The 25,390-nt window shown below is 46.8% G+C and overlaps 1 long non-coding RNA gene across 1 annotated transcript in view; it reads right to left on the bottom strand.

The window, feature by feature from the left end:
- The window catches only part of LOC308623507, a 96,790-nt gene that overhangs the window by 51,304 nt on the left and 20,096 nt on the right, over window positions 1–25,390 (bottom strand). Inside the window, exons 4-5 of the long non-coding RNA XR_014016826.1 lie at window positions 22,938–22,981; window positions 2,764–2,840 (exon numbers count right to left, since the gene is read on the bottom strand). This is a non-coding gene — a long non-coding RNA (uncharacterized lncRNA). The remainder of the gene's footprint in view (window positions 1–2,763; window positions 2,841–22,937; window positions 22,982–25,390) is intronic.

Genomic DNA, 25,390 nt, shown 5'->3' with positions numbered 1-25,390 from the left:
TTATATTCATAGATAACTTGGGAAAATTGATATATTTACAATTATGAGGATTCACATTCAGGAACTAGGGGTATTTGCATTAATGTTTATGGTCCTTCAAAAACATTTGTAATCTTCTTTCCAGGGATGTGAATGGATGTGTTTCTTTTGAGTGTGTTTCTTAAGTATTTTATATATCAATATTGTGAATGTGAATTTTCTAATTATATATTCCAACAGGCTGTCGCTGATAAATAGAAAATCTATTGCTTTTATATATCATTTTGCAATTGTCCACATATCTGCCCTTAATAGTTTTACAGTTGATAGTCTTTGATTTTTTAGGAAGATAATCAAGTCTGCAAGTAAGAATACTTTGATCTTTTCCTCCTTTCCAATATATCCAATATATATTTAAGCTCTTTAATTTTATATTACCTTATTGTATTGGATATGATTGTCTAGGAAATGTAGATAATAGTTAATGATAGTGGCCATAGTGGGAAATTTGCCTAATCATAGGAATGTTTCAGTATGTGTTATGTTGTTTGTTGATTCTTTAGCATGATAAGGAAGTATCTTTCTATTCTTAGGTTCTAAGAATTCTTTTTTTATATACTTATAGGATTAATTGTTCAATTTTATTAACTATCAATAATCTAGATGATCATGTGGTTTATTTCCTTTGGCTTACAGGTGTGACAAATTTGTATATATTTAAAAATATTAAGCTATCTTTGAACTCTTGGTTAAAATATCTCATACTAAAATTTCATCTTCTGGATCAAAACTCTGGAAACCTTAAAATTTCTTCCAGAACTTCTATATACCCAGTCAGCTCCCAGAAAACCTCCTATAACTAACCTCTCAAAAAGGAGACATTTTTCCCCTTTGCTCTTTGTCCAATATCAAAGGAAACCTCCAAATTCCAAGTAGGTCAGGCTACTAATACACACAAATCAATTCTGATAAAATCATCATACAATAAATGACTGTTGTTTACTAAGTGATTACTCGGTGCTAGGCATTGGATTAAGATAAATATTTTACTTAAGCCTTAAAATTACCCTTAGTTTCCATCAAAAGTATACTGTAGTTGAGACAGGAGGGAAGGGGACAGAGCACAACCTTTAAAAGAATGACATAACCATTGACGATATGACAAAAATTGGTTAGAACCTATTAGGCCCAAGATGGCAGCAAGATTCAACTTCCAGTAGACCTTGAGCCTCATTATAGGCTCACTGTAATACAGTAGGATGCTAAATGGAGTAGGACCCTATGGCCCTTCCCCCACACCCACTCCTACCCCATGTCCTCAGTCTGCCTTTTGTCTGTAGAAAAACTTTAGCCAAAGAATAAGTTTAATCAGAGAAGTGAGAAAAATGCAGAAGCAAAGGAAAGTAGTCAAACAAGACAAAACAATAATAGTTTAGTCATTAAGCAAAGTCAAGGACTTTTAGTTCCTCCTCAAGGGCTATAGGTAATATTCTGAGCCATATTCTTTGAGCTGTCTTGTAGATACTGAAAGCCCCACCAGGAAAAAAAGAATTTAACTACATAATGACCAGACTGTAGCCATGACATAAGTGGCCACAATTCTGAGAACTGGCCTCAAAGAAATGGGAACCAACCCACCCTGGAACTGAAGGCTAACTGTATTTAAAACAAATCAAGATGACGCTGATTAGACCACTGCATGACCAATTTCAAGATGACTGTCAGAGCTGACTGTGCTGTTTCTGCATGTAGCCCCCTCCCTCCGCCTATAAAAGCTCTTGCCAGGACTTCCCTGGCAGTGCAGCAGTTAAGACTCTGAGCTCCCAATGCAGGGGGCCCGGGTTCGATTCCTGGTCAGGGAACTAGATCCCACATGCATGCTGCAACTAAGAGTTCACATGCCGCAACTAAGACCCAGCACGACCAAATAAATCAATGAAAAGAAAAAAAAAGATGCTGAAAACTGACTGATAATGAAAACACAACAGGTTGAAATTGGACATGGCTAAAGCAATACTTAGACCAACAGAACAAACTCAAAGAAGCAAGAAGGAATGAAACACTAAGATGAAATAGAGAACAACAACTTATATAAGAGAATATTAACAAAATCAAAAGCTGGTTTGTTGAAAAGTTTCTTAAGATAGACCATTACCTAACCAACAAGAAAAAAAGAGAAAAGTTACCAAAAAAGTAAAGCTTAAAAAAAAAAAAGCTCTTGCCAACTGATGGGGGAGGGGGTTGGCCTTTGGGCAGGAGTCTGCCCCTCAACCCCCTGCCCTCGTTGTCAGCCTCCGAAATAAAGCAAACTTTCCTTTCCACCAATATTGCCCCTCTAGTATTGGCTTTAGAGAGGCAAGCAGCCCAGCCGGACCCCACTTTTGGCAACAAAATGACACACCCAGAGGTGCCATGACAGTTCCAAGGCCGACCATAAAAGGCCATAAAGTGGCCCAATTCCTGGAAATCCCTGCCCCTTCTCCAAATAGTTGGAATATTCCTCCCACTCATTAGCCAATGAAATTACCCAGCCCATAAAAACTAAGCACCCCATATTTCCGGGCCATATGCACCTTCTGAGACAGACCGCATTCTGTCTATGGAATGTGTACCTCTGCTTTCACTTTACTATGGCTCTGTTCTTGAATTCTTTCCTGCCCGAAGCCAAGGACCCTCACTTGGCGGCGCTTCCCAGGAACTTGCCCCAGACCTGGGACATGACCATCCTCTCATGCCCCATTTTCCTGCAGATGCTTTACAAAAAATATTAATAAATCTACTTACCTATCACTTTGCCTCTCGCTGAATTCCTTCTGTGCCAAGACATAAAGAACCTGAGCTTCATTAAGTCCTGAGACGAGCTGTGTTAAAAAAAAAAACAAAACTCTGCTTACAATGATAATTTTCAAACCTACACAAAAGTAATGGGAAAAGCATAGTGAGTCTTGTATCTGTCGCAAAGCTTCAACAACTGACAAAATTTGGTCATACTCATTTAATCTACCCAGACCACATTTTCCCCCCTGGGGGTCTTTTAAAACAAATTTCAAACACTGTACCATTTCATTTATAAATTCTTCAACATTATACCCAACTCGTATTGAGTCCCTGCAAGCTGACAGCATAATGCTAAAGCACAATTCATTATAAGAGATTCTTTTTTTAAAAAATAAATTTATTTATTTTCGGCTGCATGCGGGCTTTCTCTAGTTGCGGCGAGCGGGGGCTACTCTTGGTTGTAGTGCTGGGGCTTCTCATTGCGGGGGCTTCTCTTGTTACCAACCACGGGCTCTAGGCTCGCGGGCTTCAGTAGTTGTGGCTCACGGGCTCTAGAGCGCAGGCTCAGTAGTTGTGGTACAGGGGCTTAGTAGCTCCACGGCATGTGGGATCTTCCCAGACCAGGGATCAAACCCGTGTACCCTGCGCCACCAGGGAAGTTCCTATAAGAGATTCTATAAAGGTTTAAAGCAATGCAATCCAAATTCACAGGGCAGTGAATGTAATTACACAATCTACAGAACTGGAGGAACTACATACTCTTCGAGGAATCCTACATGGACTTTGTTTCACTTAACTGAGTTTCTGATAAGAATTGGGAGGGAGGGAGTGATGTTCAAGGTTATGTATTCTGGCAAAAACTTAAGAGTGCAAATTATTCGTGTTGGTTAAGAGAGATCCATTAAGCAGAAAGTAGACTTGGTATCCTTGTAGAGAAATTATATAGCCTAACCAGAAGTCATAACACCTAGTCACTGCACAGGCAAGTGGCTTGAGCTCTTGGCAGGATTCTCTGAGATGAACTTTCATCAGAATGGTGTCTCTTAAAAGTGCACAGCCAGAGTGAAAGAAGCCACATCCCATCTACCCCCAAAGTACCTTCTTATGATCTCATTTATATCAAAGTCTAGAAAATGCTTATTAATCTATAGCGATAGTAAGTAGAACAGTGGTTGTTTGGGAATGGGGGTGGGGAGGGGGAGGAGAAAGGGAATTACATAGAACAAGAGAAAACTTCGTGGGATTGTGATGATGGTTTCACGGGTGTATACATTTGACAAAACTTATTGAAGTCCACCCTTTAAATCTGTGCAGTTTATTTTTTGTCAATTATACCTTCATAAATATATTTTTAAAAAAGAATAGCCAAGGGATTTCCCTGGTGGTCCAGTGGTTAAGACTCTGCGCTCCCAGTGCTGGGGGCCCAGGTTCTACCCCTGGTCAGGGAACTAGATCCCGTACGCCGCAACGGAGATCCCGCCCGCCACAACGAAGATCCCGCAAGCGGCAACTAAGACCCGGCGCAGCCAAAAAAAAAAAAAAGAATAGGGATTTCACTGGTGGTCCAGTGGTTAAGAATCTGACTGCCACTGCAGGGGATACGGCTTTGAGCCCTGGTCCAGGAAGATCCCACATGCCGCAAAGCAACTAAGCCTGTGCGCCACAACTACTGAGCCTGTGCTCTAGAGCCTGCAAGCCACAACTACTGGAGCCCGCGTGCCTAGAGCCTGTGCTCCGCAACAAGAGAAGCCACCACAATGAGAAGCCCATGCACTGCAACGAAGAGTAGCCCCCGCTTGCCACAACTAGAGAAAGCCCGCGCAGCAACGAAGACCCAATGCAGCCAAAAATAAATAATAAATAAATAAATAAATAAATAAATAAATAAATAAATATTTTTAAAAAAAAGAATAGCCAAAGGGCAGAGTAGTGGAAAGTAGATGCCGTTTCAGAGACGCTCCAGGTCCGGATCACAAGTGTAACTCACAATAAGAAGAGACAGGAGTCTGAGAGCTGACATGTATGAGCCCACAAATTAAGGAAATTATGCACTCTTTGGGTTCATAAACTGCTCTTTGGTTATAGAGTCCTAAGCAGCCAGTTGGTTGAGTCAAGGGTGGAGATGTGAGCCCTGCTGGCTCAAAAGACTACCCTGGAGATATAGGCTTTGCCTCCAAGACTTTCCCATGTGTTCTTCAAGCAGTCTGATAAAGCTTCCAGCTTCTTAAAGCAACAGGACACTTTTTGTGTACCTGGACCTTGTCAAGCTCAGATGAAGCTGAGAACACGGTGTGTTTGTTTCTGGTTTGGTATCTAAATATAGAAGCTAAAAAAAAACCCAAAATGGGCATGGGAATTATCTGGTACCCATATCACACCAAGAATTGCATTGGGTGTCTAGTGGAATTTAGCCATCAGGCAAGAGAAGATGCCAGCCAGTCACTATGATCTAGAATTTTGCCTGTCAGCTCGGGACTCCAACCTGGACAACTGAAATTTCAGGAAGGATTGATCAATTTTTGTATGACAAATTGGTCCAAGTGGTGGCTCAATGCACGTGGGTAGAGGGAAGGCTGCTGTTGCTGGTTTCTACCTACTTACCCAACAGGCTGCTTCAGAGGAAGCACACCCCATGGACAAGGCCAGGTGTTTCCATTACTAGAGTCTTGCCCCTTCGTGCTTTGGAGTCCCATCTCAAGTCCTTCATTTCTCCCACCGGAAAACATTGGGGTTGCCCAGGGTTGGCATGGGTTGCCCAACCCTACCTGCCTTGAGCTTCTTCCTCATGCCTGAGGGGCTTGAGGCTGCCCTGAGAAATGCAGAAGACTAGTGCTGCATCCTCCACCTTTGGAGGATGGTTGAAGTACCAGTCTAGACTTGAGCCAGTCCTCAGGGGCTGACTAGAAGGGGTATCTTACCCTAGACAATGGAAGTTGGAAGGGTGGGCCCCAGATAAGGCCTGGGAGAGAGCTGAGCACCAAGCCAGGGAGCCCGAGTTCCCAGGCAAGTCTAGGATAGTAGAAGGAGCTCGGTCAGGACCAACCAGGAAGAGGTGCAAGTTGGGAACAAAATGGAAGATGGGAGATGGTTGCTCTGAACAGTCTGTGGCTTGTGCCACTATATCTACAGGCCATCGGAGCATCATTTGTGAGGGGAGAAAGCTGGTTTGGAGCTACAGAGGCAGGGTGAGCCCCACTCACACTCCTGCTGCTGGGCTGTGGCTCCCTTAGAGTCACCAGGGGAAGACTCTGAAGAGTTCTGGGCACTTGGGGTGGGGGGCTGTTTCATAAAACCCATATCATTGGGTCACAATTTCCCATGCCCCTAGTATTTGGTGATGGCCATGATGCTTGATCCTAAAAAGATCCTGGTGGCTCCTACTAGTGGCCGCCTGGTATTTCCATATCTCTCAGCAGATCATTATTTTCTCTGTCACTGGGAGTTGTTCATGGCATTGTTTCACTTTGCCAGGAAAAGCCTGACCACAACAGTAATTAGACAGTGGGTCCAGTGCTCCCCTAGTGGGGCTGATGCCCCATTAGTCATGGCAGACATTTTTTTTCTTCCTTGACATAGATTTTTACTTATTTTTCTTTTTATTGGGGTATAGTTGCTTTACAATATTGTGTTAGTTTATACTGTACAGCTAAGTGAATCAGCTATACATATACATATATCCCATCTTTTTGGATTTCCTTCTCATTTAGGTCACCACAGAGCACTGAATAGAGTTCCCTGTGCTATACAGTAGTGGCAGATTTTAAAGCTGCTGCGTGGATGCTGCTCTGAGGGTCCTCAGCCTTACTGAGCACTACACCCCTGGCCCAAGTTCCTGATCATTCTTGCAAATGTTCTAGGCTTCCTCTTTTTGTTCTCTCTTCCTTGGTGTCACTAATCATGGGAGATGGGTGGACTGCTCCTGTCCACTGCTCCTGACTTGAGGGGGTGAGCCAGAACTGCCATCTTTTCATGTGACCCCCTGAGGGAGATCTCTAACACTTACACATGGATATTCTCCTTTGCATTCTAACATTTGCTATGAAACTTACTGGCATGGTTCTGGAGCTCTCCACAATTCTAAACCCTGTGTAGGTGCCACCCCAAGCATCCTGCCCCAGAGCCCAGTCTGCATGGATGCCCGGGATATTGCTGGTGCAGGACCTATAAGCTTTGTACCAGCCTCCTTCTCTTTCTCCTTTCATGACTCTGTTACTCCTCCAGTGTATTAGCGGAAAGTTCCAGCCAGCATATTAAATGGTTAATTCTCTAGACCTGGCACAAGACTACGAGAAATCATCTTTGGTCCAAAGGCTTTGGATTTTTGGTGACTCGTTATAACCATTACATTGGTACAACTATACACTGAGTAAGAAAAATCATGGGGCATAATGGTGGAGACCACCAGCTACACACCAAACTCCTCTCTTCTTGGGGTACACATACTACATTTCCCAGACACCCTTCCAAACAGGTTTGGTCACATGACCAAGGTATCTCCAGTGGAACGTGAGCAGAAGTGTACATACCAAACTCCAGGCCTGGTCTATTAAAAACCTCCCATGTGGGCTTCCCTGGTGGCGCAGTGGTTGAGAGTCTGCCTGTCGATACAGGGGACACGGGTTCGCGCCCCGGTCTGGGAAGATCCCACATGCCACGGAGCAGCTGGGCCCGTGAGCCATGGCCGCTGAGCCTGCACTGCGCTCCGCAACGGGGGAGGCCACAACAGTGAGAGGCCCGCGTACAGAAAAAAAAAAAAAAAAAAAAAGCCCTCCCACGTTCCTCCTCCTTTCTCTTCCCCCTTCTTCTGGCTGATTGGCAGCTTGACACCAAAGGTGACCTTGGAAGCCATAAATCGAAATTGGCAGAGCCACTATCATTCCAAGTTCCTGATAGACCATGAGGAGGAGAGCTGCTCTTGTAATGCAAACCTTCTCAGCAGTGTTATATAAGAAATAAACTTGTATTGTGTGAAGCCCTGAAACTGTGTGTGTGTGTGTGTGTGTGTGTGTGTGTGTGTGTGTGTTTTAATTACAACAGCCTAGCCTACTCTAACTAATAGAAGGTGAGATCAGGAAGCAATTTTATTTTCATTTCTCTTTGTCCCTTTAAACCCATTTTGTGGGACCCATTCTCCTTCTGCTCCTGGATGGACATTTAAAACAGGTTCCATGACCTTTCTGGTCATTGTATGTAATCAAAGGTCACCTGGTCTAATTTCCCCAAAAGTTTAGTAATTAAATGGTCTGGTTTCGTGTAATGGTAAAACTTCAAACTTTATTTAAACTCAAGGCTTCTTCCCTTTCTTTGTGCCATATACAGACCAGCTGCCTTCACTGGGAATTGAAGTGTGCAGTGATTTCTCATTTCCCGTTTCTTACTTTGTGGCAGAAACTGCTATTGTCCCCCAATATTCATTCACCTCTTCTTCCTTACTAATAAAACTCCCAAATTTTTAGTGGATTTGTAGCCACCTTGAATAAATACTACATTTCCCAGCATCCCTTGAAGCTATGTGTGACCATGTGACTAACTTCTGGGCAAAAGGGTCTGAGTGAAGTGAGTGAGGAACTTTTTGATAATGCTCTGGATGGCCAGGATGGTGCTCCACTTCCCCTTTCCCTCTTCCTGCTGGCTGGAATAAGGACCCAGCGGATGTGGTGATGGGTCATTTCAACCTCTCAGGTGAGAGCAGCATTCCAGGGAAGGGCAAAACAGCAAGACAGAAGGAACCAGGGTCCCCAACATGGTGGAATTATCATATCCAGCCCAGGAGTCCTTATGCTGGAACTATTCCATGAGAAATACTTTAACTTTTGTCTCTTTTTAACATACGAGTTTTTTCCCCCAGCAGCCGCTCCTGTATACTTACTATACAGGTCATCCTTTATGCATGCTTGTGTCTTTCCTCCATCATCTTGCTAACTCACCTTGGACCTTGGACCCCAACAGGGTTGGAGTGGTGAGAGGGAGAGGCCGAAAGGTGCCAGGAGAGGATTTATTTGGCTAGAAATCCTGTGAGATGGCATAAGTCATCCCTGGGTTTTTAGGAATAGGTGATCCTTCCTTTCATTAGGCACTTTTGTGGATACTTTTGGAGACAGCTCCTTCCCTTTGCTAAGATTTCTCACTCCCTGATTGTTCAATGTGGTCAAATGCCCTGCTTAGGCTAGTCAACTATATTTCTTTCTCCAGCCTCTACAAGTCTGGCAGGACTCTATTAGGCTCACCAATCCCTCCAGGTGACACTTTTGGACAGGATCTAACATCACCCTGCGTCAGGCACCACATCTGGTCCACAGGAAACGTCATAAATACAGTGCTGGTATCTGGGAAGGCTGGCAGCCTCTCAGCCCAGCAGCCTCTCGTGTTCCACCATCAGGGCAGCTAGCCAATTTGGTTTTTGATTTTCAGAATGAGCCAGCCACCAGCTCTCCCAGTCCTCCACACTGCAGGGAACACACAGTAAACTCTCTGAAGGATATTATGAAGCCCTTTTCCCTGGGCTTGAAGGGAAAGAAATGCCTGCCTCAGATTTCCTCAAGAGGCTGAATAGCTACCCCGTTCCTACTCCCATCTATGGTCCCACCTTTATGGGGACATTCCCAGGCTTGGCACTGTAAAGGTGCTCTGGCCCCTTCCCTCATGATTCTCCTCTTATTGAGGAAGAGATTCAAACTCTTTAGAAGCTCATTTCTCTTGAATAAGAGCTCATTTGTCTTGTGTGTTTGCTTTCCAAATACCAACCTTACCCACTTACCTCATATCTTCCAGGGCATCACGGAGGAATTAACATGCCCAGAAGCTCTAGTGAAACAGCATTCTATTCTCCTTCTGTTTGAACTTCCAATCTACCTTACCCAAGGCCACCTGCAGTGACTCCACCAGAGCCACTGTCACTGCCACTATCCCCAACAGAACAAGGGGCTCTCACCCCAGCGGTAGTAATTAGTCTGTGGTGCAAGTAGTATATCAAGGTTGAGTTCAAAAATGTAACCTGAGTTTCCCTGGGTCTCACTAGCCTGCAAGTGCATGCAAATGGGGTCATTTTAAGGTAATAACCCAAATTTTAGCGTCTCTTCCCAACCCCTGCAAAGTCCCCTTCTCTGCCGAAGTATTTCTGGGGATCTGAGGGAAGTCTCACATGTGCTCATAAATTTAGCCATCCAGGGATATTGTAACTGTCTCCATCTCCACCTGAGCATCACAGGCACTGAACTGGAACCCTCGAGACACCAAATCTGCAGGGTGTGGGGGGAGTCTGTGCACAGTGGTCAGATGCCTTTCCTCTCTTTTGTGATCCACTTCATTAGTGGGGCATCCAAGCAATGCCTGTAGGCCCCAGGGTCTTGCAGAGCTTGTAGGACCACAGCTTCTGAAATGACATTCAGCCTTCTTCCTGACTGGGATGGAGGCAGGACTGGACTAGGGATGGTGGCAAACAATATCCACTTACTCTTTTAGTCAACAGATATTTCCTGAATTCCTCTTCCATGCTAGTCACATGGTGAACAAGATAAATGTGGCCTCTGCAACCAAGGAGTTTACAGACTGACGCAAGATCAAAAACCAAACACACACACACACACACACACACACACACTCACAGAGCAAAAAAAAAGGCACTTAAAATTTAATGTTCAAGACTTTGTTATTATTGGGTCAAGTTCATTGTACTCGGCTGCTGCTTCTGCCTGGGTGAGTTCTGTGCATGAAGCCTGTCAACCTTCAGGCAAATAGACGCTGACAGGCAGACAGCCGGCCTTACCTAGGGCAGCACCACCCCTCCTCACCATGCTGCTACAGGGATCCACTGGGGCCCAGGGCTGGAGGTTAACCCTTACTGTGCTGCAAGTGTCTGATTTTTTTTTTTTTTTTACACTCAGCGACAACCAAAGGAAAACAGTTATGGTACCTCCCCCAGAGCTTTCTTCCTCCCCCATCCCACACCATGGTTTCCAAACTTTCCATTCCCTGCAGCAAAGCTGGTTAAGAGACTGGACAGGCCACTGTGATAACTTCAAAAATATAAGAGGAGGCCAGGGATCTGTTAATCCTGGGGTAAGAGGGGTCAGGCCAGTGCAGACCAGACATGGGGAGGTGAAAAACTTTGAGAAGGTAAAGGGAAGGGCTATTTGTGGAGAGAGAGGGGTTGGGTTGAAGAAGGAGGTATTGAAGGAATGGAGGGCAGTCTTGGAAGCCCATCTTCTGCTGGTCTAGGGAAGCAGAGATGACAGGGAGAAAACCTGGAAATGAACCTGGAAACTAAAATTCCAAAATACACAAAAACTAACACTGAAGAAGGCAGCCAGCAACAGCAACACCAACACTCCAGAGACAGATTCATGCCGGATGAAGTGAAAAGAACAGAACAACCAGAAAGAGACTTCAGTATCCTCCAAGAGATGACTGAACATATAATGTTCATTAAAAGAAAATAGCAATTAGGAAATAAAAACCAGCAGAAAGGTGCCATCGCTAAACAATTGAAGAATAATATAATTCAATAAATAGTTTGGGAGAAATGATTATTTGGGAAAATACATACATGTAAAACACCTAATGTAACAAAAATCCAAGTATTTTCTATTATCTGAAAAGAAGAGGATGTTTTAAGCTGGCTAAAAGAATAAAATGGTCCAATAAAAGAAAGGAGTAGACTGATGAATTTAACCACAATTTTGTTTTCATTTTTATAGTTAATGGAAAATAATTAAAAGCAAACAAATAAATTAAGAAAATACCGGCCATTTTGTACGTAAGGACACAGGCTCTGAATCCAGACTCCTTGGGTAGGACCTTGCTTCTCTCCATGTTTCTGTTTCTTCTATAAAATAATAATTGCACCTGCCTCATGGTGGGTCAGGATTAAGCGAGTTACTAAGCTACTACATGTAAAGCTCTTAGAACAGTAGTTGGCACATAGAAAGCAGTCAATAGCTATTTCTATTTTATTTTGTACCATGTAAGAAATTCAGACACAAATAATTCACAACAGAGAAACCATAAATAACAATTTAGTGAAAAGTTCAACTTCACTAATAATGAAAGAAAATTAAAACAATTCAAATTTTACCTTTCTAGTTGGTAAAGACTTTAAGATGACAATAGAGTATTCCTTCTCTAACCATGGGGGTTATGTTCCAAAAAATCTCCTTGGATGAAAACATTGTGATTAAGGAATTTAGGACTTTATGCAAAGTTAGGGGTAGGAGAGGTCAAAACCTTTAGTAAACCTATGTCCTAAAAAGGTTTTATGCCACCTCACCATTAGGATAGCTACTATCAAAACAGAAAATAACAAGTGTTGGCAAAGATATGAAGCAGTTAGAACCCTTGGGCACTTTTGGCGGGAATGTAAAATAGTGGAGCCGCTATGGGAAACAGTGTAGTGGTTCCTTAAGAAATTAAAAACAGAATTACTATATGATCTAGCCATTCCACTTTTGGGGATATACCCAAAATAATTGAAAGCAGAGTCTCAGAGAGATATTTATACACCCATGTTCATAGCAGCATTATTCACAATAGCCAAAAGATGAAAGCAACCCAAGAGTCCATCAGTGAATGAATGAATAATCAGAATGTGGTCTATACATAAAATGAAATATTATTCAACCTAAAAGGAAAGGAAATTCTAATGCATGCTACAACATGGATGAACCTTGAGTGTATTATGTTCAGTGAAATAAGCTGCCACAAAAAGGTAAGATACCACTTATAAGAAGTAGTCAAGGGCTTCCCAGGTGGTGCAGTGGTTAAGAATCCACCTGCCAGTGCAGGGGACACATGTTCGAGCCTTGGTCTGAGAAGATCCTACAAGCTGCAGAGCAGCTAGGCCCGTGCACCACAACTACTGAGCCCGTGCACCTAGAGCCCGAGCTCCGCAACAAGAGAAGCCACCACAATGGGAAGCCTGTGCACTGCAACGAAGAGTAGCCCCTGCTCGCCATAACTAGAGAAAGCCCACGCACAGCAACAAAGACCCAACCGAGCCAAAAAGAAAGGAAGAAAGAAAGAAAGAAAGTCAAGGGACTTCCCTGGTGATCCAGTGGTTAAGACTCTGTGCTTCCACTGCAGGGGGCACGGGTTTGATCCCTGGTCAGGGAACTAAGATCTTACACGTTGCATGGCACAGCCAAAAAAATAAATAAAAGTAAAAAAATAAAATTAGAAAAGAAAAATAGTCAAATTTGTAGAGACAGAAAGTAGGATGGTGGTTACCAGGGGCTAGGGGAAGTGGGAATGGGAAGTTGTTGTTTCATGGGTACAGAGCTTGTCATGCAAGATGAAAAGAGTTCTAGAGATGGATGGTGGTGATGGTTGCACAACAACGTGAATGTACTTAACACTAATGAACTGTACGCTTAAAAATGGTAAATTTCATACTATGTGCATTTTACCACAATTTTTTTTAATTTTAAGATTTGTGTTTTATGTTAAAAAATATTCTTTATTTTTACTAAAATAAACTTATAAAGAGATGATCAATTTTACAAAACTTAGATTGGTAACTGCTGACTGAACAATGATTGTCCATTAACTCTTCTTTACTGGAGAGCAGCCTCCAAAGGCATCCCTGTCCTGCAGTTTCAATGAAATGTTTGCAAATTAGTTCTAGTTTATTACCGCTAATGGGCCTATGAAGAAGGATTTTGTTTGCACATAGTTCTCCATCAAACACTCAGCACCTTTCCAATTATCAGTAGGAATATGTAATGTACTGCAATTATGTAAAGCAGTTACGAAACAGAGAAAAAGTGTGGTCTAGACAGGATGTGCTATTATGGTCACGGCAGGAAGAGAAGCTTGTGCACTGCCCTGAAATAGCTCATGGTCCCAGCCCTGGGATTCTGATTCACTGGAGGGGGTGTGGCCCAGGCCCAGGTGTGTGGAAAGGGCCTGGCTGGCTCTAATGTGCACCTGTGGAAGGGGTGGGACCAGGGAAGGGAGACTTGGCTTCTACTTGGGCTCCTCCCCCAACTTTCAGCTCAGCTGTAGATGAGGGTTTCCATTTCCTGGTTTTTCTTCTTTTTTTTTTTTTTTTGCGGTACACGGGCCTCTCACTGTTGTGGCCTCTCCAGTTGCGGAACACAGGCTCCAGACGTGCAGGCTCAGCGGCCATGGCTCACGGGCCCAGCCGCTCCGCGGCATGTGGGATCTTCCCGGACCGGGGCACGAATCCGTGTCCCCTGCATCGGCAGGCAGACTCTCAACCGCTGCGCCACCAGGTAAGCCCTCCTGGGTTTTAATGTCTTCCTTTTGCTATAAAGTGAAAGAGTCGGACTGAAGTGGGGTCTTCATTCCATGGCAAGGCAACACGGTATGTGAGGAAAGAACACAGTCATCTTCTTCACTCTCCCCTTACATCAGTCCTTCCTGCCTTGAAATCTGTGTCCTGTCTGTCCCTACCTGCCCCTTGGTGGCTGTCTTCATTCAAACGTTCAACACTGCTCACTGAAACAGTTTCAACAGCCTCCCAACTAATTTTCCAGACACCAATCTTGATCCTCCCCAACCCACCCTGACCCTGCCTCTGGTAGCATCCTTCACTGTGGATGAAATTTCTCGTTTCATCACAAGGGTGTGTTTGCTCTGCCTTATACACCATTTTATCAGGTCATCAAGATCTTAGCAATCGCCAGGGAGCAATTTACGTTTTTGCACCATGGTTCCCATTATGCTGCTTTCTCCTCCTTTCTTCAGCAAACTCTCCGTGTTTTCCTTTGTATAAGAAATGAGCCAATGGGAGTTCTCTGGTGGTCTAGTGGTTAGGATTCAGTGCTTTCACTGCTATGGCCTGGGTTCAATCCCTGGTCGGGGAACTGAGATCCCCAAGTAGTGTGGCGAGGCTAAAATAAAAAAAGAAATGAGCCAGGATGTTATCCTGCAGGTGTGCCATTTTGACGTATTCCTAACAATCAGCAGAGTTCTAAAGGAATTCTGCTTTTGCTGGGAGTTGTGTCTCTGTCCACACATCTGGGCATTGGGTGTTCCCTGGGGCCTCAGTCAAAGTGCCTCTCTTGGGATTTCCACCTTGTCCTTGTGGGGCTAAAAAACAAACTTAGAAAGCTCCTTGAAGGCTGGCACTTCGTCTCATTTACCGTTTATTCCCAACCCCTACATAGTACCTGGGATATTTATTGAATGAATGACTCCTCCATCTAAGATAAATATTAGAAAAAGTCCTTTAAAATTCCCCAGGGTCAAAAATGTTAGAAGCACAAAACAAGCACGGAATGTTCTTACTTTTCTCAGTTCCCTCTTGTCATAACCGCTGTCATGTCTCCTCCTCCCACCTCCTCAGCTTCAAAAACCCACAGCAGACTCTTGGGCACCCCTTACCCCGGACTCCATACCCCACAAGTGCCAAATCCCATCCAGATGCAACCAAAAGGGACAGCCTAATACTCAGGGATCAACTCTACTTGTCCTCAGACTCCCACAGAACACTTAGCAATTCTCATCACAGAATGGGATGCATATTTTAGTCCAATAATGTTAATATTAACACTAATTCCTCATCGATCTCTTCATCCACTCAGAAATTCAATGGCTCAATAGCGAGGAGTTTGGAGCAAAGGTAAGTACATGTTAGATGTGGGTAAAGACAACCCACCTCCAGTTCTTACTCCCAGGGAGCTTTCTACACACAAGCAGGGAAGAAAAATCCAGAACGAAATAGGGTCAGGAGGTTCATCTTAGGTATTTTAAGATTGAGAAAGGGATTTTAAAAAAAAAAGGGATTTGCCTATATCTTGATGATGTGAAAACCATATCAAAATATCATCTGTCACTTAGAACAGAGATAGCCCCAAGTCCTGGGCGGCAGGTGCCTGGCAGGGGGTAACTAGTGCACACCCAGAGAGTTGGTACTGTTTATATTTGGCCTTGAAAACCTTCAGAACCAACCTTCCTCGGGGTTTTCTGTGAAGGTAAAAAGTCTCCTCAACTCCCAAATGGCACCTAAAAGAGATGTGTCCTTGCCCCACTTGCTCCAGGTGAGGAAAGGATCTCGTGAAGAACACCCCACTGAACAAACAGCAAGACCCGGCCCCTTGCCTGCCTCTCACCCTGTCCTGGGCCTTCCCCACTGCACACCCCCCTCCAGCTGTGCAGCCCAGAGACACCCAGCTGAGGCTCCTGCTTGGTTTGAAGGTCATCCAGAGTTGAATACCAGCCCAGAATTTCCGCTTCCTGTCCAGGAAAACCAGCTACATATATATTTTTCTAAATTTTAAACTATTAGAATTTCAGATTTCCATTTTCATTTGCTTACTTTCTAATTGTTCTGTTGTTTGGAAGACAGAAATTTTCAGTCCCTGCCTCTGTTAAGTCTCTATTTTTTCTTCTTCTTTTTTTAAATGGAGATATAATTTATGTATAGTGAAATGCTCAAACCTTCTTTGTTTAATTTATTTATTTTATTTATTTTTGGCTGCGTTGGGTCTTCATTGCTGCACATGGGCTTTCTCTAGTTGCGGTGAGTGGGGGCTATTCTTCGTTGCGGTGCGCGGGCTTCTCACTGCGGTGGCTTCTCTTATTGTGGAGCATGGGCTCTAGGCGTGCGGGCTTCAGTAGTTGTGGCTCGCAGGCTCTAGACCTCAGGCTCAGTAGTTGCGGTGCACGGGCTCAGTTGCTCTGCAGCATGTGGGATCTTCCCAGAGCAGGGCTCGAACCCATGTCCCCTGCATTGGCAGGCGGATTCTTAACCACTGTGCCACCAGGGAAGCCCAAGTCTCTATTTTTTAAAAAATATTTATTTATTTATTTATCCATTTGGTTACGCTGGGTCTTAGTTGCAGCAGGTGGGCTCCTCAGTTGTGGCTCACTGGCTCCTCACTTGCGGTAGGCAGGCGCCTTAGTTGCAGCTCGCCAGCTCCTTAGTTGTGGTATGCGAACTCTTAGTTGCCGCATGCATGTGGGAATCTAGTTCCCTGACCAGGGACTGAACCCCGGGCCCCCTGCATTGGGAGTGTGGAGTCTTAACCACTGCGCCACCAGGGAAGTCCCTGTTAAGTGTCTATTGATGTGAACACACACACTATGGAAACATTAAGAGAAGATGCTACTTAATGGGATCAGGTGATTCTTTTCTTTTCTTTTCTTTTCTTTTTTGTGGTACGCGGGCCTCTCACTGTTGTGGCCTCTCCCGTTGCGGAGCACAGGCTCTGGACGCGCAGGGTCAGCGGCCATGGCTCACGGGCCCAGCCGCTCCGTGGCATGTGGGATCTTCCCAGACTGGGGCACGAACCCGTGTCCGCTGCATCGGCAGGCGGACTCTCAACCACTGCGCCACCAGGGAAGCCCTCTTTTCTTTTTAAAATTAATTTATTAATTTATTTATCTTTGGCTGTGTTGGGTCTTCGTTGCTGTGCACGGGCTTTCTCTAGTTGCGGCGAGCGGGGGCTACTCTTCGTTGCAGTGCATGGGGTTCTCATTGTGGTGGCTTCTCTTTGTTGCGGAGGATGGCTTCTAGGCACACGGGCTTCAGTAGTTGTGGCTCATGGGCTCTAGAGCCCAGGCTCAGTAGTTGTGGCGCACGGGCTTAGTTGCTCCATGGCACGTGGGATCTTCCTGGACCAGGGCTCGAACCCGTGTTCTTAACCACTGCGCCACCATGGAAGTCCCTCATGTGATTCTTTTATCAAGTGAGAGATCCTTTCACAGTTTGAAAAATTTCACTCTGTTTGTATGTAGAAGTTTTGGAACTCATGTTATGACGTCAGTTCAATAAATTAAAAGGCTGATTCCATGATGGGGAGGATAGATCTCTGCAGAAAAGTTTCTTCCTCCACCTCCCACCTCCAACCCCTACTCCTCAGACCAGCATTTTCATGAAGCACAAGCCTCACTCCAGGTGGGAGCCCTGCTGAGGCTGGAGGAAAGTCTCCAGAAGGTGACTAATACACTGCATTTGGCCCCTGGTTGTGGGCAGTGGCAAGTGGACAGGCGAAGTTTGAAGGCTATTTTCCAGAGACATGATGTGAACTTCAAGCCTCAGCTGACGGTCACGTGGTCATGTGGTGGTGGCAGACTATTTATTTCATGAATGGAAGGACTCAGGCAGTGCAGAGGATGACATGGGCCACGTTGTCTGTATCACTATTGCCCTCGGGTCAGGGGGCAGGTCATTATGAAGCCCTTGTCAGTGGGTTCCCTGGAGTCTAGGTGAGAGACACATGAGATGTCCCACACCCATGGATATGTCATAGATGGGAGTATAGTTCACAGCATGATGCTTAAAATTATCGAAAATATCACTTTTGGCATCCTAAATGGGACACAGTGGTCTGTTTCAGGAGCATAGTGGCAGAATTTAGCACTTGTGTGAGCCTCCTTTGATTAAAACATTATCAGCCCCCTCCCACCCCGACCTCTGATCGCCCCCCCACCACACACACACAGGGTGGTTCTGGGTCCTGGGCAGGCATTAAGAGTCTGCTGTTTGTACTCAGCTTAGCTCCACCCATGGCTGAAGAGCTGTGAAGTTCACAGTGGAAGATCTCCAAGAGGGGTGGTCTTTGCTGCCCCTCTGATCCAGCGGGCATGGTAAGTTATCCAACCATCTGCCAGTTCTGGCTTCCTAGTATGTATATGATTTAGAATTAGAAGCACATAAAAAATAGCCTTATTACTGGGACCTCTGCCTCTAATTCCACTTTGCCTTCATATAATTCTTTATAGCATTATGCAAATCTAATCACGCCCAGACTCAATTTTTAAAAACACTTTCCAGAACCTACTGGATAAGACCCAAACCCCTCGGCGGGCAAGTCCCTTCAAGAAAGCCTGTCCAATCTCATGAAAGCATTTTGTAGAGGACACTTTTGGCATTCACAAAACGGCCATCCCTACCTTCCTTGCTGGCAAAGCTTTTACAAATTTTATTTATTTATTGTTTCAGTGCTGCCCTCCCATATATTCAGAGAAGACGGTCTCTTCACGGCCGAAAGAGATATATTACTATGATTGCTCTAAATCAGCCACACCATTTCCATTCCTTTTCCCATGATGGATTTAGGAGTGGGGCTCTGGGCCTAGTGAGACATGGTGGGGGGGAGTTAGGGGGGAGTCAGCGGGGGTACTTCTGGGAAAAGCTTTCTACCTCTGTACATTGCTGTTGAGGATGTGGGATGTGGTGTCTGCAGCTGAGGTGGCCAACCAAAGTCTATGAGACTGAGTCCTGACATACTGAGGATGGGAAAGCAGAAAGTTGGAAAGAAGCTGGTCCTTGATGACATCATAAAGCCACCAAATTAACCGAGAACCTTTCTTTACCAGGAAACTTCTTCACCTAGAACTTTTTTTTTTCTTCTGTTTTTTAAAAAATTTATTTGTTTAAGCCTTTTCTGGTACTTGCAGCCACAAGCATTCTCACTGATAAACCTGCCCAATATCATCTTTTACAATTCACCTTTCCTTCTACTTAAAGCCTGCAGTGGTCTCTCTCACACCTTCACATTCTACACACTCTCATCTCAATTTTCCGTTCTGTCATGTAAATTCTTCTTGGAGTTTTCCCCAGGTGCTGCCCTATGACCGCTTCACTTTGTAACCCCTCCTTCCCTCCCTCAGTCTCAGCAGCCCCGAGGTCCCCAGCTCTAACTTCCTTGCGCTGGATCTTTGGGGGAGGGTGGGGGTTTGGACTTTAACAGAGATTCCGACACTACAGGTTTCCTTTGGAGACTCCTGAAAGCCCAGGTCGAGTTTAGCCCTGCACTGAGGGCTAGAACTTGAGTAATGTATGGACCCTTTTGGAAGACATACAATTCTCATGGACTTGACTTAAATTATTTTTATAACAAATGTGTGCAAACACAGCTAACGATGAACTCTTCCTGCTTCAGTACTTAAGCAGTCATAAACCCAAAACAAAGTTGCAATAAATACAAACAAAAGTGGAAAGACAATTTAAACTAAAAGTAATTTGATGTGATGAACAGTGTCGTTTTTCTGAAATGAAGTTGGTGCTGGCAACGTGAACACATAATACCTAATTGGCTCTTTTGAAGTTGACACAATATTCCACTGTGCGCCCAGTATGATTCAGTTCTCCCCCTACTTGTATCTGTTCAAATAACGAAGAAATCTTTGTCAGTACGTGTCCCCTGGACTTCACTTGGTACGAACGCAACCCAGACAATTAAAGAAGTGCTAACTTGACCACAAGTAGGTAAACACACAACACAAATGCAGGCACTCACATGCAGGGCCCTAGATCAGTTACATAGGATCCAGAACATGCTTAAAATACTTCCCAAAAAATTACCAATGAAACAAAAACATGGAATTTAATAACTTTCACAGAGCATTCATGGAACCTCAGTTTGAGAAACACTATCCTAGCACTGACCTTGACTTCTGGTGTGACCTTGGGCAAACTGTTAGCCATCGTTCAATCTCTGTACATTGTGCACAAACAAGAATAATTTAGACCACTAGTATTCTTGGGAGATGAAGGAAGTTAGAGGAGTTAAGGACAATGTCTCAGGATCTTCAAGGACGATAAAGGAAGGGGTGAGGATTTATGACAGATCCCTAGAGTTGGACAAATAACGATAGCTCAGACACTCCAGCCCAGCTTTGACTTTGGAGTCAAAAGGACTTGTGTTTGAACTCCAGATCTGCCAATTGCTGTGTATGTGTCTGTGGGCAAGTTACTTGATTTCTCTGACCCTCAGTTTCTGCCCCCGTAAAAGTGGAAGTGTCTCAAAATGCCACCTCACAGAGCTGCAGTGAGGGCCAAATGCGATGACTTGGGCAAGTGCTGAGGGCAGAGCCTGGCACCTAGCAAGGCTCAGTAATCAGCAGCCTTTATCAGGAAGAGGTCAAGGGTTGCTGAGAATGCTCCAGGCTTTGGCAAAGAATGATAGAAAAGAGAAAGTGAAGATTCTAAGATTCTGTCCATAAATAACAGTATTTCTGCTATGTGACTGTCAGCATATTTCACACTAATGAGCCCCGCAGCTACCCTAAGCTTCCGCTCAGCCTTTCTCTTTTCTCCCGCCCTGGCTGCCTCTCCAGAGCTCTGCCCGCCCCGGTTCCACGTCCAGGCTTGAAGCTCCTTCCCTCCAGGTTTTCACTTTCTCCAGTAATTACCGTAGTGTTGGTCACCTGTGCAGCGAGCGCCCCCCAGTGGTCTTTCTGTTCATTACAGGGACCGTGCGGCCTACAAAAGACTGAAGATAGGTGCGGTTTCCAAGGGGGCAGGACTCAAGAGGCTCAGGCCTTTGCCTAGACCAGCCACTCAGGAAGCCGTTCTGGATCTCCCTCCTAGCCCCCGCCCCCTTTTGGAAAAGAGAGGCGGAGGAATCTAGAAGTCCTGGGTGGAAAGCAGCAACTTGCCACAGATCTAAGGCAAGTTACAACCTCTCCGGGCCTGATTCCCTCTTTTTTTTTTTTTTTTTTTTGCGGTACGCGGGCCTCTCACTGTTGTGGTCTCTCCCGTTGCGGAGCACAGGCTCCGGACGCGCAGGCTCAGCGGCCATGGCTCACGGGCCCAGCCGCTCCGCGGCATGTGGGATCTTACCGGACTGGGGCACGAACCCGTGTCCCCTGAATCGGCAGGCGGACTCTCAACCACTGAGCCACCAGGGAAGCCCCTGATTCCCTTTTTAAGAAGAGCCCTGGACTTCCCTGGTGGTCCAGTGGGTAGGACTCCAAGCTCCCAATGCAGGGGGCTCAGGTTCGATCCCTGGCCAGGGAACTAGATTCCACATGCATGCCGCAACTAAGACCTGGCACAGCCTAAATAAATAAATAATAAATAAATAAAATATTAAAAAAGAAAAACACCAGCAGGGAAAAAAAAAAAAAGAAGAGCCCTGCCCCATCTACCTCAGAGGCCCCAAGGAAACAACCAAATGATAGGTGAAAACACCGGGAGAGAACCGAGCATGTGCTTTTCTGTAGGATCTCACCATTTCCTCACGGCTTTGCTGGCTGGAGGGCGGGGGTGGGGGACAACCCCGGGCGGATGTGGACGAGATAAAGGGGGAATGAACTCCTCCCTCCTCCTCAGCCATTGCTCTGCACTGTGTATCCAACGTGCTGCTGCCAGAAACCACTTTTAAAATAACACCCATCTAGTCATGCGTTTCCCAGCTCAAAGGCCCAAGGCCCTTCCTCCTCACCTTCAGAATAAATGAAACTACTAATGAGATTACCCCACCTCACTCTGCCTCTCTGAGGTTAATGCGTACAGGCTCTGTCTTCCAGCCACAGCTGCGTTTTCACATAACCATGTTTACGTCTCCCTGCTATTAGCCAGGAATGGCCTTGCTTCGTTTCTGCAAATCTTTGTCTGACTTAAAACCCAGCTCCAGCTCCAACTCTTCCATGATGTTGTCCTTGATCTTGCCTCGCCCCCACTCAGGAGGACCTGGCCTGCCCCTCCTCTGGGTTCCCATAGCCTCTTCCAGCTCTGACTATAGCATGGGTCAGGCTGTCTTCTCTTGATTATATACATATACAAACACATACACATATGTGTATTTATACATATACATATATACATACATAGTTATACACACATATGCATACCTTGCTCCCCCTCTAGACTGTAAATGCCCAGAGTGGGTTGTGTTCCTCTATGTATCCTTCATAGCTCTTACTGTCAGAACCCTGCCCTGCACAAACCCTTCATAACTGTGGAATGAATTGGGACATGGAACTCAGGGACCCAAGTGACACATGAGAAAGCCACAGATGGAGATCATGTTAGTGGGGTTTGGATGGTTGTTTCCATCAATGGGGCCTGTTTGCCATCTCACATTATCATCCCAACAGACCCCCGGGGGTCTATTAGCGCCATCTTTCTGACGAGGGGACTGGCAGGCCGTAGGGCTCAGCAAGAGGAGCTAGATGGTGAGTGGCAGTTTTGATCCTTGCTTCTCAGCGGCAAAGCCTTGCTTTCTCTGGTACTTTGCCTCCTCTCATGTGAGGCCTCGTTACTGCTCCCTCCTGGCCCTACTTTCTCCAAGCTTAATCAGTCCCCTTTGGCTTTGGGAAGCATATTTTCCAAATCAAGCATTGGAGTACATTGTCTGACAATGACATTTGTACTTCAGAGGTGACAGGTCAGAATATGTTTGAATCGGGATTGTTCTGGAAAACTGAGGGTGCCTTTTGGCCTTGGGTACTTCCTATGCTTTGGTACAACTTGGGGGGGGGGCACTCACCAACTAGGAAACTGGTATCCTGGTTCTCCCCGGAGTGCAAAACCCTGACGGAAGAAATGAATTGTTAGGGACGCAGAAGGAGACCTCCTAAGGACCACTGTTAATCTCTTCTCCCACCTCCTGTCTCTTTGTCCCTCTTGCCTGGATTCTCCCCCTCAGCAGGACGTAATGCCTGCTGCCTAAGCTCTCAGCCACAGCCAGCCGCTGCTGCTTTCTCCCGCGCTGCTTCCCTTCATCTCCCTTTGTCTGGGGTCTTTGTCTGCGGTCTCCCTGCGGTTCACAGTCCTCCGCCTCCCCTCCCTTTCTCCCTGGCCTGGCTGCTCCCTCCCTCTCTGCGGGGGCCGGGAGGCTCGACGAGGGGAGCGGGCTGGGTTGCCATGGTCACGTCGAAGCCCGCCGCAGCTGGCCAGGGCAGCTGCTCCCGGGGCTCCGGATGGGCGGACAAAGCCAGGCGGCCTTGGCAGCCCCAGAGCCGGAACCCTAAAGGCCTGAGACTGGGGGGACTGAGACCCAGGATAACCCTGAGCTGGAGGTGAGAGGGAGAAAGCGAGAGCCAAACAGGGAGGGCAGGAGTGGGGACTCGAGTTGGGCCCTCCCCTCTTGGGGAGGGACCAGGCGGTCCAGGCTGGAGGTGTGGTGGGAGGAGGGGAGTGTGCCTGAGCCAGAGGGGTGGGGAGGAGGGAAAGGATGGGGAATAGAGTTGGGGGCCGTGGTGTGGCAGATGGGCTGAGGACTAGGATGTATCCAAGTAACCAAGAGGTCTGGGGCCTCTGTGTCCTGCCTTCAGAAGCAGTTTTGCTTCAGTCTTTGGAGTTGGGGCCGCTGTCTCCCCTGGTCTGTCCCTCAGTTGTCCCTTTCCTTCTCAGCCCCTTACTCTTCTCTTCTCCCCAGTCCCTTCGTTTCAACCCCCGTGCCTCCGTCTTCCGCTTCTCCCATCTCTGGGTTTCATTCCAACCGATTCTTCTCCCCTTTGTCCTTGTTTGGCGTCCCCTTGAGGCCCCTCTCTTTCCTGCCCTCCTCTCTGAGTGTCCCCCCCCTTTCCCCATCATCTCCACTCTTCCCACCTTTTGCCGTGTGCCCTCTCATCCCTTTCCTCTCTCTGATCCCCAGTCCCCCCCCTGCCTCAGCCTCAGTTGATCTCCTGCCTCTCTGAGTTCCATCACCATGGCCCCATCTCTTTCCATCCCCCAGGCTGCCCACAGCTGAGCTCTGCCTCATCTTCCTCCCTGGGCTGTATCATCTCTTCCTCCTCCTGCTCCTGGGCCTCAGTTTCCCATGTGGACTTGGTGGTATCAAGGCCCAACTCACACCCGGGGCCTTGTCCACCGCCTCACTCTGCCCCCCACCCCCCAGTGGATTCTCACTCTCCCCAGCTGCTGACCCAGAGGCAGCTGCATCTCCCAGGAAGGGGACAGCAGCTTGTGTGGGGGGCCCATCTGGCCCATCCTCTCTCACTGGTCCTGCTGGGCTTCCCTGTAGTGGCCCAGTAGTCTGTAGGCCAGAAGCTGCTCTCTTCTACATGCCTCTCCTCACATTTTTTCAGCTGTTCCTCCTCTCTTTCCTGGGCAGCAGAAGGCCATTGGCTTGAAGGGGAGGGAAGCCCTGAATTGGAGGACATGGATGGGGGAGGGGTAGAGGGTCCTTTGGGGGCTCAGGAGGACATGGGGCCCTCTGGAGCTGTGAGTGATTCAGGAGATGTGGGATGGGCTCTGGGGACCACGGATGGGTGGCTGGATACACTAGGTCTTTGGTACTACTCTGGGGGCCCCTGAATGGCTGGGATTTCCCTCTCTGGCCCCTGAGAGTCTCGGCTCAGAGCCTGGCATTCCAGCCGGCTCCAGCCCCCTTTCCGCTGTCACTTGACTCCACAGGGCCCCAGCCCTGCATCCCTCCCACTCCTCCAGCTCTGGGCTGGGTTGAGGTGGGCATCACCGACTAGGAATTTCTCCTGGGGGAGAAGAGGGAGCAAGGGTTTCAGGATTCTATGGTTTCTTATACTCTACGCAGTCGACCCCTCTGTCTGGCACAGCCATGCCACCTGGCCGGGGTCAGCGTGGGCCTGGGCTGTGGAATGTCCCTCTGGGGTGTGAGGGGCTGTTCCTCCTTCCCTGAGGGGTCTGGCTGCAGCTCAGCCGGGCCGCCTGCCCGGGGCTTCCCGGGAGCACAGCCCCTGGAAGGAGGGGCTGAGAGTCCGCCCAGGTGAGGTTACTTGGGAAACCATGGCCCCACCCCCGGCTTGGCTCCACCCCCGGCCCAGCCTCTCCGGGCCCAGCTTCCCCAGCTGCCCTCTCCGGAGGGGTAGGTGCACCGGGGGAACCCTGGGGGTTTGGTGGGAGGGGACGATGGGAAGAGGCAATTCTCAGGGTGGCCATGGGGCTGTCTGTTAGTGAGTCCCTTAGCAGTTGGGGCGCCCTAGGGTTTGTGTGTTGACCCGTGAGTTGGAGTACGTGCCC

The sequence above is a fragment of the Mesoplodon bidens genome (assembly GCF_964165515.1).
Source record: "Mesoplodon bidens genome assembly, chromosome: 10".
Lineage (NCBI taxonomy): Eukaryota > Metazoa > Chordata > Mammalia > Artiodactyla > Ziphiidae > Mesoplodon > Mesoplodon bidens.
This window is presented reverse-complemented; position numbering and strand designations above follow the sequence as displayed.